This window comes from Canis lupus, chromosome 34 (assembly GCF_003254725.2).
Source record: "Canis lupus dingo isolate Sandy chromosome 34, ASM325472v2, whole genome shotgun sequence".
Lineage (NCBI taxonomy): Eukaryota > Metazoa > Chordata > Mammalia > Carnivora > Canidae > Canis > Canis lupus.
The window spans coordinates 34679075-34695884 of NC_064276.1; the positions used below are offsets into that span (position 1 = coordinate 34679075).

At 43.2% G+C, this 16810-nt stretch overlaps 1 pseudogene; it reads left to right on the forward strand.

Annotated features, from left to right (window-relative positions):
- Window positions 1–9411: 9411 nt before the first annotated feature.
- On the forward strand, window positions 9412–10593 carry LOC112645874 (60S ribosomal protein L6-like; annotated as a pseudogene).
- Window positions 10594–16810: the final 6217 nt, after the last annotated feature.

The window sequence follows — 16810 nt, forward strand, 5'->3', positions numbered from 1 at the left end:
ATAAATAAATAGAATCTTTAAAAAATAAACAGGGAAATCACCAAAGAAAGAACAAAAATGCAAAAAAAAAAACTTGGCACTAACTAGAGCAAAGGATACTCATTTACAATATGAGAGCTGAAGGGATCCCTGGGTGGCGCAGCGGTTTGGCGCCTGCCTTCGGCCCAGGGCGCGATCCTGGAGACCCGGGATCGAATCCCACGTCAGGCTCCCGGTGCATGGAGCCTGCTTCTCCCTCTGCCTGTGTCTCTGCCTCTCTCTCTCTCTCTCTGTGACTATCATAAAAAAAAAAAAAAAAAAAAAAAAAAAAAACAATATGAGAGCTGAAGAAACTTGTTCAACCTCAAGTGGGAATATACTGAGCAAGTCAAAATTTTCACTCCACAGGCAACCGTGAAAGCACCAGGAAAGTTTTAAAGTACTATAGGCAAGTGTTAAAGTCCAAATACAGAATCCATGAATAATGAGGCTCTGGTGTACTTAACTATATTACAAAGCTATGACATCTACCTGCCTAGTCTACATGATAGAATCATGTTCCTGTGTTTCCATTTTATTTTATTTTATTTTATTTTTTTCTTTTTTTTTCTAAGATTCTAAGTAATCTCTCTACCCAACATGTTCAAACCCATAACCCCAAGATTAAGAGTCACATACTACTGACTGAGCCAGCCGGGTGCCCCTCTGTGACTTTTTAAAATATTACTAAAGCCTTTTTTTTTTTTTAAGATTTATTTATTTTAGAGATGGTATGAGGGGAATAGGAGGTGCAGAGGGAGAGAATCTCAAGCAGTCTCCTGCTGAGCATGGAGCCTGACTCGAGTCTCGATCTCACAACCCTGAGATCATGACCTGAGCCAAAATCAAGAATTCGAAGCCTAACTGACTGAGCCACCCATGTGCCCCCCTCCAAAACATCTTAAATGTCCACTGTCTAAAGTAAATACTTAGTTCCTAGTTGTAGTAGACAGTTTGCTTTTACTCTTTGTTTCAGCAGCATTTCTGTTCTCTTTAATCATTCAGTGATAACTGAGCACTTGCTGTGTCTCAGAATTTTATTAGGAATAGCCCTGAATTTAAAAGTTACAGTTCTGCCCCCTTGGACCATCAAATGATGTGATACGTGCTCTGGTAGAGACTTGTCAGGTGTGCCAGATCTCTCTCCCTCTTCATCTTTCTTCCACTTTCTTCCCCATGAAGCTGATGGATGGACCACAACAGGGAGCTCGTTGTCTCCTGGCTTTTAAGTGGGTTTGGCCAAAGAGTGTCCTGGTCAGAGATAGATGGTTAGGGTGTCTATTCTTTTGGTGGCTCTGTCATCACTTCTTCCAAACTTCCCTTCACTAATTTCCTTTGATTTGCCATCCCCTGTGCTTTTCCTTCTGGCCAAGGGGTAGTATCGGCTCTGTTGCCACTAACCTGGAGCTGCTGAAACTACTGTGCTTCCTGTTGTGGCTCCCTGCACCCATGGTTTTGTACAATATCTGCTCAGAGTATCTTAATTTAACGACCATCTGCCTCCTGTTGGAGCCAAGACCACTAAACCAGAGAGGAATTCCTAGAAAATACTCCAATGAGTTTACCTCTGACAGGTCCTTGTTACCTATTATCAGGAAGGATCTCACAACCTTACAGAGTACGTCCTAATAGTTTTGATAACCCAAATCCTATTCTAATAGATAGCTACACAAATATCTGTGCAAACTTGACGGGATGAGCACTGGGTGTTATTCTGTATGTTGGTAAATTGAACACCAATAAAAAATTAATTTATTAAAAAAAATATCTGTGCAAATACACAAAGAAATGAATTTGTCTTGGCCAAGCTCTTAAACCAATGTCTGTAGCATTTAGTTGTGAGTTTATGAGTAGGTCTAAATGCATTTAGTCTACTTTTCCGGCCTACCCCAGGGACCCTTTGAAACTTAAATAAGTCACATGGTTTTTCCATCCAAATAGACTTTCAACCTGAGAAAGGACATCTTTTCTTAGATCTATAGTTTTAGGATTGTCCAAATGCTTGTAATCTCTATTCTCAGCCTGGCAATAGAGAGGCCATGAGGGCTAAGTTTCTCTGGAACCAGATCACTACCCTTTGGTCTCATTTCATTTTAAGTGAATGCCAAGGTCTGTTTAACTTTTTTGCACCAAGGACCCTTTTTCAGAATAATGCTTTTAAGTGCAGAAAATGAAATGTATGGGGTTACAGAGAAAACCAAACATATTGAAGCATAAGTCATCAAAATATATAAATGTGTGATACAGTAATAAATGTGTTCATTTAACGACATCCAGCAGAAAGTTTAATAACTGCTCTGACATCAAAGTAGCATAAACAAGATACTGAGATCTCTGCAACAACTATGTTATGAAGATACCTGATTTCTATTATTGACAAAGTCAAAGTTGCAGCCTGATACAGCTCCGGATTGTTGCATTTATAATCAAAAGAAAGACTAAATTCCACTTACAGTTTAGAAAAAAGAATTCTTATTCCCACACAAGTTCCCATATCCTCCGAATTCTACCCTTAAATCTCTTAGAGGCCTGTGGACTCCAGGTTAAGAACCCCAGACCTAGCTAACCAGTATTGGCGGCAGTATTTCAAATAGGACTACAACTATTAGATCATATTCAAAGGCCAATGATACTTAATTTAGCATAATTTGGTATTTAATATTCTTCACATCTCATGTCTACTTCATTAACACACACATAGCAAATTATATGTGCTGTGTGAGGTTTTATTTAAAATAGATTATACATCGGGGTGCCCAGCTGGGTCAGTCGGCAGGGTATGTGACTCTTGATTTTGCGCTTCTGGGTTCTATGCCTACATTGGGTGTAGAGATTACTTAAAAAAAAAAAAAAAAAAAAAAAAAAAAAACTTTAAAAAAAGTAAAATATTAAAAAAAATTCAAGATTTTTTGTAGGAATTTTATAAATGGAGGAAGCAAGGTACAATCTTATCCATACTGAGGTTATATTTCAGTTGTTCAATAAACATTTGTGGGCCATTCGTTGTGCAATCACTGAACTCAAGGAGATAGTTTAGTGAGGGAGAGACAAGTACTTACGCAAACAAGTACTTGCAGCAGAGCGTAGTGTGATGTCCAGAGTATCAGTGACACCCTTCCGGGATCACATAAATGTATACCCAGCCCAGAGAGGATCAGGAGAAGCTTGAAGTGTGCCTTGGCAGTAGGTAAAGGATAGAAGAAGGCTATTTGTGGCCAGTAGGAGCTAGGAGGCTTCCTAGATGCACCGGGCCTGACGTGCTTCCACGGGGGCTGCGTGCTGCTGGCCCACACTGACCTGATGAAGAAGCTGCTCAAGTCTTCACCCCTGGAGGAGTGACCGTGCTGGAGCCTCCCACTGCCCTGCTGACCACAGGTAGTCAGGGGCATGCCCAGAGTGCATTCCGCTGAGGTAGAAGGCCTGGGAACGATGCCTGACCACAGCCACGTGGGCATGTGTACTCCCACTCTAGAAAGAACCATCCAGTAAAGATCCTTGCAGACCCAAAAGAGAGAGGAGTCTGGAGAAGGAAGAGATACAGGCCACAGGTCATGGTTTGCTTAGAATCCTTTCCTTGTGGAAATACGCATTCTCTTCTGTTGTACTCCTCATCCTGTTCTGGAGTGACTGGCCAAGGAAGACCCAACCCAGGCCAACCCCGGTCCTCTCCATTCCTCAGGATCCTTAGTTTGAAGGACCGTGGGTTGCCAATGGCTATGTGGCTTTCACATGGACTGAGCCTGTCTAGAAGAAACAAAACACATGAAAAAAAGCAGGACTAGGAAAGATGGGCGTCAATGCCCTTTGAACTCCTAGATCTAGCCCTGTCTAAAGCCAACCTCAGACTCTTCAGTTATGTGAACAAATTCCTCATTTTGGCTTAAGCTACTTTGAGTGAGGCTTCTGTCACTTGGAACTGAAAGATGATGACTTCCATAGGACAGTAAGTATGAACAATGACACCGACTCCCTTTGGGGGGGATTGACTCAAAGCAGGGAAGTGACACAATCAAATTTGCATCGTGGACAACACTGACCACTGGAAATGGGCCGATGAGGGCCGCGTGCAGAGAGGAGAATGATGTGGCTTTTGGAGTGACCATCACCTTCTCTTAATATTTCTAATAATCCTCAGATTTGCATGTTCTAACCACAACTCCCCTCTTGTTTCAAAATAACTTAAAATTTTTTCTTATTGTAGAAAACTCAGAAAGTACTTAAGAGTAGAAATAAGGAAACAGAACACCACACCCACCCTCCAGGCACAATCACTGCTAAAACTCATGGACATCTTTCTACACCCTCACGTGTGTGACGTGTGTCTGCACGTTCACCAAAGTCGGAAAAGGCATTAAGCAAATGAGATCGTACCCTAGGTACCGTGCACTTCAGATACGCAAAAGTCAATGATCGAAAAGAAGAACGAACATGTGTGAAACCACAGACTTAACGCTTTCCCAGAAGAACAAACCACTGATCAGCTTATGATTTTGAATTGTATTCCTGTTGGGCAACTTCAAACATCGAAATGCAAACTTCCATCACCCTTAGACTAAGTGTATGCCAAATGCACGCCACAGACGAGGATTTCCACGTTGCAGCGTGTTTGGTGACCAGTGTAAGGGGATCAGAAGATGCCATTATTGAGGCCCCTGGCCGGCTCAGCGGGTTAGGCGTCTGCCTTGGGCTCGGGTCATGATGTCAGGGTCCTGGGTCGGAGCTCCGTGTTGGACTGACTCCCTGCTCAGTGGGGAACCTGCTTCTCCCTCTCCCTGCCCCTGCTTGTGCTCGCTCTTGCTCTCTCTCAAATACATAAAAATATCAAAAAAAAAAAAATTCTCATTATGAAGTTTCCCATATCTTTAAATATATACCCTTCCCTCTTATGCTTATGATTTAGTAAATTAATCTAAAACTGAGGAAAAGCAATGTGTGTGGACACAGTGGTCTGCATTTTTAGAGTCTATTCAATACCCGTCAGCCTTCGCAACTGTAAAGAGCTCTTGGCACCACACAAAGTAAGACAGGTCACCTCTCTGTCCCTACTCTTCAGCTGCATATAGTCTGCACAATTTACAAAATTGAAGTCTTATTCTTAGTAACTTTTTCTTTTTTCTCACCGAACTTTAATAAAAGGACGCCCAGAGTTTTCCACTTCTCAAATTCCTCACCGTCTCCAACCTTACCTTCCATCCTGCCCACCACTTGGTCTCTTTGCAAAGGTCTGGTCAAGAATTTAAAACACATTTAAATACATTTAAAACAGCATATGCAGGGAGTCTGAAGATGTCTAGGACTCCCCTCAGTTTCCAACCAAAGGGACTTATTAAATATCAGTACTAGAGGGGAATATGGAATGTTTGTTTTAAAGTTTCCATCAATGCCAACCCACAGTTATGAAGAGTTTCCCTATAGCGGCCGAACTAACCCCTGGGAAATAAACTCCGATTTTCAGCCCCATTGCCCCCTCCTGTTCTTCATTCTGCCCTAATCCAGATTGAGAGGAGTGTGGCGGTCAGTGGGGTCAGGAGGACTGCCACGTAGACTCCCTTTTCAGGGGGCCATTCCCGTTTCCTGCAGCACTCGGGAGGGAGGTCATCTGAAGAGCCTTGGAACTGGAAGACCTGATCCACCATCCCTTCTTCTCTTCATTCAGCCAACACTCCTGACGCCCTCCTGAGACCCAAACAATGGAACTACAACATCAGGAACAGGCAGTCTCTGCCCCCACAGGCAGCTCAGAGTCCAGGGAAGAGGCAAGCAGCCAGCCTCCGCCACGCAGGAACAGAGAAGGTGCAGGAGATCCCATTGTCCCCAAAGAGCTACCAGTCTCTGCCACTGGAAAGTTCTGGCCTGGAGTGGGGTACTACAAAGCCAAACCCTATGTGCCATAAAGACAAAGCACTGATGCTGCGGGACTTTGGGAGAGAGAACCGGAAAGTGAGGTTGGAGAGGCCAAAGAGATAGCGTTTATCCAACCAGCAAGGATTTTATAGGGCCATCACTCATTCCCTGTTTCTTTTTTACCATCAACAGATGCTTTCCAAAACTGAGAATATTGCCCTCCAAGAGTTTACAAATCCAAGTGAAAAATAACCATTAAATGTTGGGATAGAAAGGAAAGGAACAGGGACACCTGGGGGGCTCAGTGGTTGACCATCTGCCCTTGGCTCAGCACGTGATCCCAGGGTCTTGGGATCGAGTCCCACATCCAGCTCCCTGCAGGGAGCCTGCTTCTCCCTGGGCCTATGTCTCTGCCTCTCTCTCTGTGTCTCTCATGAATAAATAAATAAAATCTTAAAAAAAAAAAAGAAAAAGAAAAAAAGGAACAAAAGGATAAATCTTTGGGCCTCTGTAATAGAGGCTTCCAGCACTGAGCCATAGCATCTGGGACAATATCAAATAATCATTCCATTTCTCTCTCAAGTATCTTGCACTTATCAGAGCTAAAGTGCCTAAAATAAAATCCACCAGGATGCTCATTTTGTTTACCCTGCCCCCACCCGCCACATTACAAAGAGGAAGCAACCCAAGACATTGTTCTAGGCTGCTGAGAACAATTCCATTTCCTTCCTGTGAGATGCTTTTTTTTTTTTCTTAATAAGACATGCAATTATGAGATTTTTTTTTCTAAAACTTAATCCCTCTTATAGCAACTTAAGATCCCCTGCAGATGAAGGCAGCCAGGAACTGTACATTTAGAGAAGGTGGTTTGCTTTAATGTTGTATGTGACCAACTTCCTGTTGCCTTTTAACGTCCTGCTAGAGCAGTTCAAATGGAAAAGTAATCCAGAAATGTATACACACATTTTAAAATAAAATTTTAGAATACAGAATAATACACCCAGAGAAAAATGTTCAACTTGTAAATGCATGGCTCAGTCAGTTATCACAAAGGGAATGTGCCCACGTGACATCAGTCAGACCAAGAAGTAGAACACCAGGCACCTAGAAGCCCCCTGTGAGCATCCCAAGCACCTGCCTCTCCCCACTGTGCTCCCTTTTGATGCCATGAATTAGTTTTGCCTCTTTTTAACTTCATGCAAATGGCTTCATCATATGTAGTCTTCTGCGTTGGACCTTTCAACGGAGTACTTAAGAGTAGAGATCTATATTGTGTGTAGGGGCAATACCTTCATTTTGTCCACACCCATAAAAAACCACATCCTGGATGGGAGAGAGAATGACACGGATGGTGTGAGCTTTTCCTCAGACTGGGACTCCAAGTGCAACTTCATTTCCTCATCGCCCAGCCTAACTTTGGAAAAGCGTAGCGGCCATTATCCACTGAGGGTGGATTCCTGGCTAGAATAATAATTTCCTGAGAACTTGCTAACTGTTGTAGCTCAATCCCTATTAAGAAGTTTTCTGGGAAAAAAAAAAAAAAGAAGTTTTCTGGGGATCCCTGGGTGGCGCAGCGGTTTGGCGCCTGCCTTTGGCCTAGGGCGCGATCCTGGAGACCCAGGATCGATTCCCACATCGGGCTCCCGGTGCATGGAGCCTGCTTCTCCCTCTGCCTGTGTCTCTGCCTCTCCTTCTCTCTCTGTGACTATCATAAATAAATAAAAATTAAAAAATATAAAAAAAAAAAAAAAAGAAGTTTTCTGGAAGCACCTGGGTGGCTCAGTTGGTTAAGCGGCCTACTCTTGGTTTCGGCTCAGGTGGGGATCGCAGGGTGGTGGGATCGAGCCTGTCAGGCTCCACGCTCAGCAAGGAGTCTGCTTGAGGATTCTCTCCCTCTCCCTCTGCCCTTCCCCTCGCTCGTGCTCTTTCTCTCTCTCTCAAATAAATATTTAAAAAAACAAAAAACCTTTCTGTTCCTGTCACTGTGAATTCAACTAGCATTTGCTGAGTGCCTCCTACGGACAAATCCTGTGCTGTGTGAGTGGCGCAGGGAAAACAGTCCCGGCCATGAAGCTCACGCTTTTAAAAAGAAGGAGCAATAAGACCATGATGCAATGACTGTCATTCAGGGGCATAATCAGATTAGAAATGATAAGACACATACAAGATGCTTTGAGAATTTTAATATTAGAGGAAGTTGCACTTATTCAAGGGATCGGAAAAAGGTTTGGGGAAGGCGTCTGAGCCTTGGAGGATTAGTGGGATCAGTAGGATGATCTGTGAAGTATTCCAGGCCCAGGCTATATCCTGAGTAAAAACAAACAAACCAAGTAAGTATAAAACGAGGACAGACAATGGGTATTTTATGGAAAATATTAACTGTTCTGATTGTCTCAATCATAGGGAATATTGGGGATTAAGTCCAGAAAACCAAGTGGGAATCATATTGTAGGAAACTTGTTTTTAAGACTTTATTTTTTTTAAAATTAATTAATTAATTAAAAATAATAATAATAAAAGACTTTATTTTTAAGTAAACTATTTAAAAGCAAAAAACTCTTTAAGATTTTATTTTTAAGCAAACAAGACTTTATTTTTAAGCCGACTCTATACCCAACATGGCGCTTGAACTTACAACCCTGAGATCAGGAGTCACATGCTCTACCAACTGAGCCAGCCAGGAAACCTTAAATGTCAAGGTAGAGGAAGCATTTATTCCAGTGGCTTCTCCCACCAGTTTCTGCCCTTTAGCCTCCAAATGTGCTCAGACCCTCCCTTTTCCAACAACTACCTTCTGTACAATTTACTTTTCTCTCGAGTATCTTTATCCCTCCTTTCACTCCTTGTCCTTTTTAACAGTTCTTATTCTTCACTCCAGTTTAACCCACTGCAAAGCTGGTTTCTATACCCAACATTCTTATGAAATTACTGCTGCTGAGATCTCTGTATCTCTCAGAGTTCCTGGTGGCAAAGAATTAAAGCCAACTTTGGCTAGAAGACACAGAAATAGGATTTATGGGGGAGGATGCAAATGGCTCCCAAGATTGAAGGGAAGACTGGAAAAATATGCTCCGAAAAGAAGAAGGAACCAAGAAATATCTGGCAGCCTAGAACCCAGCCACCTGAACGGGCTGCTCAGGTCTTCAGTGCCATGGACTCCTCCCACCACACCTCCGCTTGAGTGATCTGACTGCCTTGTTTGCATCATTCTTTCAAGAGTCAAGGTCCTGGGTGGGGGCATCTTTCTAGTTGAGCTTGGGTCATGGGTAGCTCAGCTGGTTAAGCATCCGCTCTTGATCTCGGTTCAGATCTTGATCTCAGGATCATGAGTTCAAGCCCTACCTTTAGCTCCATGCTGGGTGTGGAGCCAATAAATAAATAAATAAACAAACAAACCAAAAGAAAATAAAGATAATAGATTGATATAGATAAGACATACCAGAATAATTTGGGGGTGTATAGCCAAAGCAGTGCTTATAAAGAAGTTTATAGCACTAAATGTTTACATTAGAAAAAGAAAAAGGTTTCACTCTTTTCCCATTTTGCAAGATGGCAGGTGAAAAAGCTGAGAAGCCAGACACCAGGGAGAAGAAATCTGAAGCCAAGACTGCTGCTGCTGGCAAGGTCAAGAAGTGTAACCTCAAGCCTAAAATGCCAAGGAAGGGGAAGCCCCACTGCAGCCGACCCCTGTCCCAGTGGGAGGAATTGGCAGCTATTCCCAGTTGGCTGTGCATTCCAGAAAGGCCATTGACAAGAGGAAGTATTCAGCCGCTAAATCCAGGGTTGAAAAGAAAAAGAAGGAGAAGGCTCTTGCTACTGGTACAATACCACTTGGCGGTGATGAGAATGGTGGTACCCAAGTGGTTAAACTTCACAAAATGCCTAGGGCATCATCCTAGTGAAGATGTGCCTCAAAAGCTGTCAAGAAATGGCAAAACAACAACAAAAACCCCTTTCAGTCAGTCAGTACGTGAGAAAACTACGAGCTAGCCTCACCCCTGGGACCATTTTGATCATCTTCACTGGGGACCACAGAGGCAAGAGGGTGGTTTTCCTGAAGCAAGGGAGCAATGGCTTGTTACCTGTGACCAGAGCTCTGACCCTCAGTCAAGTTCCTCTGCATAGAACACACCAGATTTTGTCATTGCCACTTCCACCAAAATTGATGTCAGCAGTGTGAAAATCCCAAAACATCTCACTGATGCTTACTCCCAGAAGGAGAAGCCGCATAAACCCAGACACCAGGAAGGGGAGATCTTCCACACGGAGGAAGAGAAATATGAAATTACAGAGCTTTCAAGAGTCAAAACAACATTCTCCTTCAAACACACAGAAGCTGAAAGAATTCCTTACAGACCCACATTGCACGAAAAGCCAAAGGAAGTCATTCACGTTGGAGGGAAATGGTGCCAGATGGAAAAATGGATCCAGGCAAAGAATGAAGAACACCAAAACTGGCAGCAGTCCTCAACCCTCAGTCTGGGGACCGATGGCTGTCCCCTTCCAGGGGGTCTGCAGGTTCTAATTATTTTCTTTTTTTTTCTTATTATTTTCATCCTAATGCTAATACGTTCCTGCCTCTCCTCGCCCACTTTCTCAAAGTGCACAGTGGGCTTTTCCAGTGTGACACGGCGGAGAATAAATGCACAGGTGGATACGAGAATCCACCTTTCTTCTCTTAAGCCAGACAGACATTCAAGAGATCTGTTTAAAATAGTACCAATATTTTAAAAAAAATTTATGTGATTTAAATTAACCTGTAATCTCTTTCATGGCTGTTTTAAAATTAATGAATAAATACTTTTTAAGTTTCCGCTTTTAAAATTTTCACTGCGGTGAATGATCCACAGAAACAGAAGCTTTTTTAGCAACTTCAATCAGTTTTAAGGTTATTTAAGGAATCCTGAGACCAAAAAAAAAAAAAAACGTGAGAGCTGCTGTTCCAGAGCAGTTTAGCATTTAAAGGCCCTTGACAAAGATGATGAAAATGAGGGTTTGGTGACACATAGAAGCCGTGTGGTGAGAAAAAGGATGAAGGAAAGGCTTTAGAAACAAGGCAGATGGAATAAGACCCAGAAAACCCAAGCTGGAGGTTTGCACAAAACCAAGGAAAGGTGAAAGCTTTGAGGAGATTGTCCCTGGGGGGTAAATCATTTATCCACTCACCGTGGGCAATTTGCATCTGGCAAATATAATTGCCTGGCAACTTCAGCAATTAGTTGTTTGAGACACAGATATGATTGCAGATTGTGGCAGCATTTACTAATACTATGATTTAAATTGCATCCAGGGGGGCACCCGGTGGCTCAGTGGTTGAGCGTCTGCCTTTGGCACAGGTCGTGATCCTGGGGTCCCAGGATCGAGTCCTGCATCGGGCTCCCTTCAGGGAGCCTGCCTCTCCCTCTGCCAATCTCTGCCTCTCTCAAATAACTAACTAACTAACTAAATAAATAAATAAATAATTGTATCCAGGGGCACCAGGCCTGGCTCAGTCGGTGGAGCATGTGACTCTCGAGCTCAGGGTTCTAAGTTCAAGCCCCAGGTTGGGCACGGAGCCTACTTAAAAAAAAATAATAATAATAACTGAAAAAAAATAAGTTAATAAATAAGTTGCACCTGGCATGTAGGGTGGCATTGGCATTCACAGTTACCTTTCCACCATCCTGTGCCCATTATACTTTCAGGAAATTGCACACTTGCAGAGGGGAGGGTGCGAGACTTTGGATTCAGGTATCCCCGGGCTCAAGGGTCCCCCTAACCCGGCCTTCCTTCGCCTAGAAATCACTGTGTGAGACCTCCCCCACTTCAAGCTCGCACTGCCGAAGGTGCTTGCCTGGCAACCAGCCAGCTGTTTGAGCTCCAGCTTTTCCAGTGAGTCGTAGGGCCACACGGACTTTGCCTCCAAGTTCCTTTTCTTCACTTGGCAGGAAGTGAGGCCTGGGCTTTGCCACATCTGCCCTCACACGTGCCACTGTCCATCTTTCTCATGACAGCCAGCCTAGCCAGGTTCATTTCCGTTGTCTGCAGCTAAAAGGACTGTGGATGGTCCCCAAACAAAGCAAGTCATAAGCACTTCATGGAAAACTTCATCTTGCAAGTTGAGGGAGTCCTCTGACTCGTAGGAGCCCAGAGCGGTAAGAAGTCGATACTGTATAACCCTGGAAGGCAAGCAGCCTTTGCCCATGGGGCCATGCTGAATTTTTCACACTTTGGAAATGGAGGGTTCCTGAAAATATCTATCCCTAACTTCCAAGTCCCAGCATTTGCAAAGGCTCTCTCTGAGTCCTGGACTCCACGTATTAAGCTGGTCACAAGTTCTAGAGAATTCCTACAACTCAGGAGCAGCTTTCAACCAATGACTGTTGGGGGCTGATGAATAACTATTCCAGTTCCCTCATCCTTCAGGCAGGATAGTTTTGTTAAAGATTCACTTTCTCTCTCTCTTTAAAGATTGTATTTATTTGCTCAGGACAGACACACAGAGAGAGGAAGAGACATAGGCAGAAGGAGAAGCAGGCTCCATGCAGGAAGCCCGATGCGGGACTCGATCCCAGGACCCTGGAATCATGACCTGAGCCCAAGGCAGACGCCCAACCACTGAGCCACCCAGACGCCACACCCCCCCGCACTCTCTCTTTTTAATCAAGAAAAAATTCATATGCCATAAAACTCACACTTACAAGTGTGCAGCTTAGTGGTTTCTATATGTTCACGCAGCTGTGCAACCATCGCTACCATCTAATTCCAGAACACTCTCATCCCACCGAAAAGAAACCCTACCTTCTACCTATTAGAAGCCACTCTGCATCCACCCTCCCTCCAGCCCCTCACAGTCACTAATCCACTTTTTCTCTCTATGGATTTGTCTTTCTAGGAATTTCAAATAAATGGAATCATATAATATGGGCCCTTCCATGGCTGTCTCCTTTCACCTAACATGTGTTCAAGATCCACTCATGTTGTAGCATGTATCAGGACTTCATTCTTTTTTTATTGCTGAATAATTTTCCATTTTGTGGTTAGGTCACATTTTCTCTCTGCATTCATCAACTGTTGGGTATTTGCATTGTTTCTGTTTCATTTTGCTGCTATGAGCATCCATGTACAAGTTTTTGTGTGGGATATATATATATTCAGTTCTCTTGAGTATATACCTTGGAGTGGAATTGCTGGGTTATATGATAACTCTATGTTTAGTGATTTTTTTAAATTGGAAAACTGTGTTCCAAAATGGCTGCACCACAATCTCACCAGCAATGATTGAGGGTTCCTGCTTCTCTACATCCTCATTAACCTCTGTGATTGTCCATCTTTTTTATTACTAGCCACTATTCTCTGACTACTCATGATGTTGCTATAGACTGAATGTTTGTGTTCCCCAAAATTCAGATGTCAAAGCCCTAATATGATGGTATTTGGAGGTAGGGATGTTGGGAGGTAATTAGCTCATGGGGTGGAGCTTCATGATGGGATTAGTGTCCTCCTTAGAAGAGAAGAGAGCCAGCCCTGTCTCTCTCCTCTGTATGAGGATATAATGAGAAGACAGGCATCTGAAGCCAGGAAGGGGGCCTTCTGCAAGAACCTGACCATGCCAGCATCCTGATGTTGGACCACCAACCTCTAGAACTGAGAAAAATAAATGTTTGTTTCTTCAGCCCCCCAGTCTATGGTATGCTGTTGTGGCAGCTCAAACAAACTAAGATGGATGCTAAACATCTTTTCTTGTACTTCTTGGCCATTTACATATATGCTTTGGAAAATTTCTATCCTTGCCCATTTTTAAATTGAGTTGCCTTTTCATTGTTGAGTCTGGCAGGACAGTTTTGGGGTGCACATTCCACATTGTCTGCAGAGTTGTCTATTTGAGATTAAGACCCATTAGGGCATGTTGGTAACTTGCTTGAGAGCATATCCTTTACCAGTACCTTCTGTTCCATATTAGTTTGCTGGGATTGTCAGAACAAAGTCGCATAGACCCGAGGGTTGTCAACAACAGAACTTTATTGTCTCACAGCTCCGGAGGCTAAAAGTGCAGGTCAAGATGTGGGCCATCTTGGTTTCATCGAAACAGAGAAAAAAAAATCTATTCCATTCCTGTAAGCTGCCTTCTGGCGATTTGTTTGCAATCTTTGACATTCCTTGGCTTACAGAAGCATCCCTCTGATCTCTGCCTTCATGTTCATGTGGGTTTCTACCACCGCGTGTGTTTGTGTTCAAATTTCCCCTTTTAACAAAAACATCAATCATGACAGATTAGGGGCCATCCTACTTCAGATGACCTCATCCTAGCTTAATGTTACATAATCTTATGTGTAATATCCTGTTCCTAAATAAGGTCACATTTTGAGGTACTGGGAGTTAGAAATTCAATTCAATGCATAACTCCTCCTTTCCTACTCCTTCCCACCTGTACTTTCCTACTCCCCAGCTGATGTTTGCTATCACTGCCCAATAAACTACATGCACTCAAATCCTAGTCTCAGAGCCTGCTTCCAGGAGGGCCAGTCAAGACAAACAATCAGTCCCTTGCTAGGTTTAAAATGCAAAAACATCGGGCAGCCCAGGTGGCTCAGTGGTTTAGCACTGCCTTAGGCTCAGGGCGTGGTCCTGGAGACTTGGGATCAAGTCCCACATTGGGCTCCCTGCATGGAGCCTGCTTCTCCCTCTGCCTGGGTCTCTGCCTCTCTCTCTCTCTCTCTCTCTCTCTCTCTTTCATGAATAAATAAAAATTTAAAAAATAAATAAATAAATAATAAGTAAAATAAAACGCAAACATCACTCCCAGGTCCTATGTTCACCCTCTTCCAACCAGCTCAAAACTTCCAGTGACATTCATCCTTTCTGAAAGAACCAAGGCTTTGGCCTGGAAACCAATGATCTCATTGGCTACTTTTCTTTCTTTCTTTGTATTTTTTTTCTTGGAGTTCGATTTGCCAATGTATAGCATAACACCCAGTGCTCATCCCGTCAAGTGCCCCCCTCAGTGACCATCACCCAGTCACCCCCAGCCCCTGCCCACCTCCCCTTCCACTACCCCTTGTTTGTTTCCCAAAGTTAGGAGTCTCTCATGTTCTGTCACCCTCACTGTTATTTCCCACTCATTTTCTCTCCTTTCCCCTATGATCCTTTTCACTATTTTTTATATTCCCCGTATGAGTGAAACCATATGATGATTGTCCATCTCCAATTGACTTACTTTACTCAGCATCATACCTTCCAATTCCATCCACGTTGAAGCAAATGGTGGGTATTCGTCGTTTCTGATGGCTGAGTGATATTCCATTGTATACATAGACCACATCTTCTTTATCCATCATCTTTCGATGGACACCGAGGCTCCTCCCACAGTCGGGCTATTGTGGACATTGCTGCTAGAAACATCAGGGTGCAGGTGTCCTGCTGTTTTGCTGCATCTGTATCTTTGGGGTAAATCCCCAGCAGGGCAATTGCTGGGTCGTAGGGCAGGTCTACTTTTAACTCTTTGAGGAGCCTCCACACAGTTTTCCAGAGCGGCTGCACCAGTTCACATTCCCACCAACAGTGCAGGAGGGTTCCCCTTTCTCCACATCCTCTCCAACATTTGTGGTTTCCTGTCTTGCCAATTTTCCCCATTCTCACTGGTGTGAGGTGGTATCTCATTGTGGTTTTGATTTGTATTTCCCTGATGGCCAGTGATGTGGAGCATTTTCTCATGTGCTTGCTGGCCATGTCTATGTCTTCCTCTGTGAGATTTCTGTTCCTGTCTTTTGCCCATTTCAGGATTGGATTATTTGTTTCTTTGCTGTTGAGTTTAATAAGTTCTTTATAGATCTTGGATACTAGCCCTTTATCTGATAGGTCATTTGCCAATATCTTCTCCCATTCTGTAGGTTGTCTCTTAGTTTTGTTGACTGTTTCTTTTGCTGTGCAGAAGCTTTTCATCTTGATAAAGTCTTTTCTTAAGAACTTAATATAACTTGGTAACTCTTGGGGTGGGAACCTATGTCAATCAAGCTTTTGTGGTTTATTTGGTGACATTTTCAACTTATAAAAAGAATTCAAATGAAGTAGGTAGATTAGAAGGAAAGATTTTTGCCAAAACCATGAAGATTGAGTAAAGAGCTGTCTAAAACTTTAGATAAAAGACTAGGTATGCCACTGCTCACTTCTCTCAGTGACCACCACACATGCTCCTGAGAAACTGGAATTTTAGCTTTCCCCAAACACACCAAGCTCTCATATATCTTTCTGCCTTTGCCTAGGCTATTTTCTCCATCCCACCAACAATTCACAAGTTCTGACACTAAGTTCCAACTCAAATGTCACTCCTTATTTTAAGTCATCCCCAAGTCAGTCTAATCAGAGTGAATTCCAGGACCTGTGTGGCAGCTATCAGTCCAGATAGGCTGATGGCCTGGAACTCCTGGCATCTGTCTTGCCACCATATGGAGCCTGAGAATGAAGCCAACACAGAGACGAGCAGACAAGGGAAATGGAGCGAAGCCAAGAACCAGGACATCATTGAATTCCTGGATCAAACAATGCCAAACCCTGCCAATCTCTTGACATTTCCATGTCATGTGCCAAAGTATTTCACCTTCTTGCTTAACTCAATTTGAGTTGGTTATTGCCTTTTAAAAATGAATCAGAGATCCAAGACTGAATCATCCATGAGATACAACTTCCAAGACATGGGCAGGATGGCTGCGGAGACCTGCAGCCCTAGACTTCACCATAGCGGCGGTACTAGAATGACACAGCACCTAACTCCTAGTCAAGTCTCTTCTGGGAGAACATTTTGTTAATCAAGTCACATAATCTGGAAGTTCCTTTTATGTTACAACCTCAAAAACAATATCCCCTAACGTTTTGAACAAAGAATTGAGGAAATCTTAATATTTTCACTGTATCTTGCAGTTAGTAGATATCCAAGTAACATATCTAGTTACGATTTCTCCATTCCTTAGAA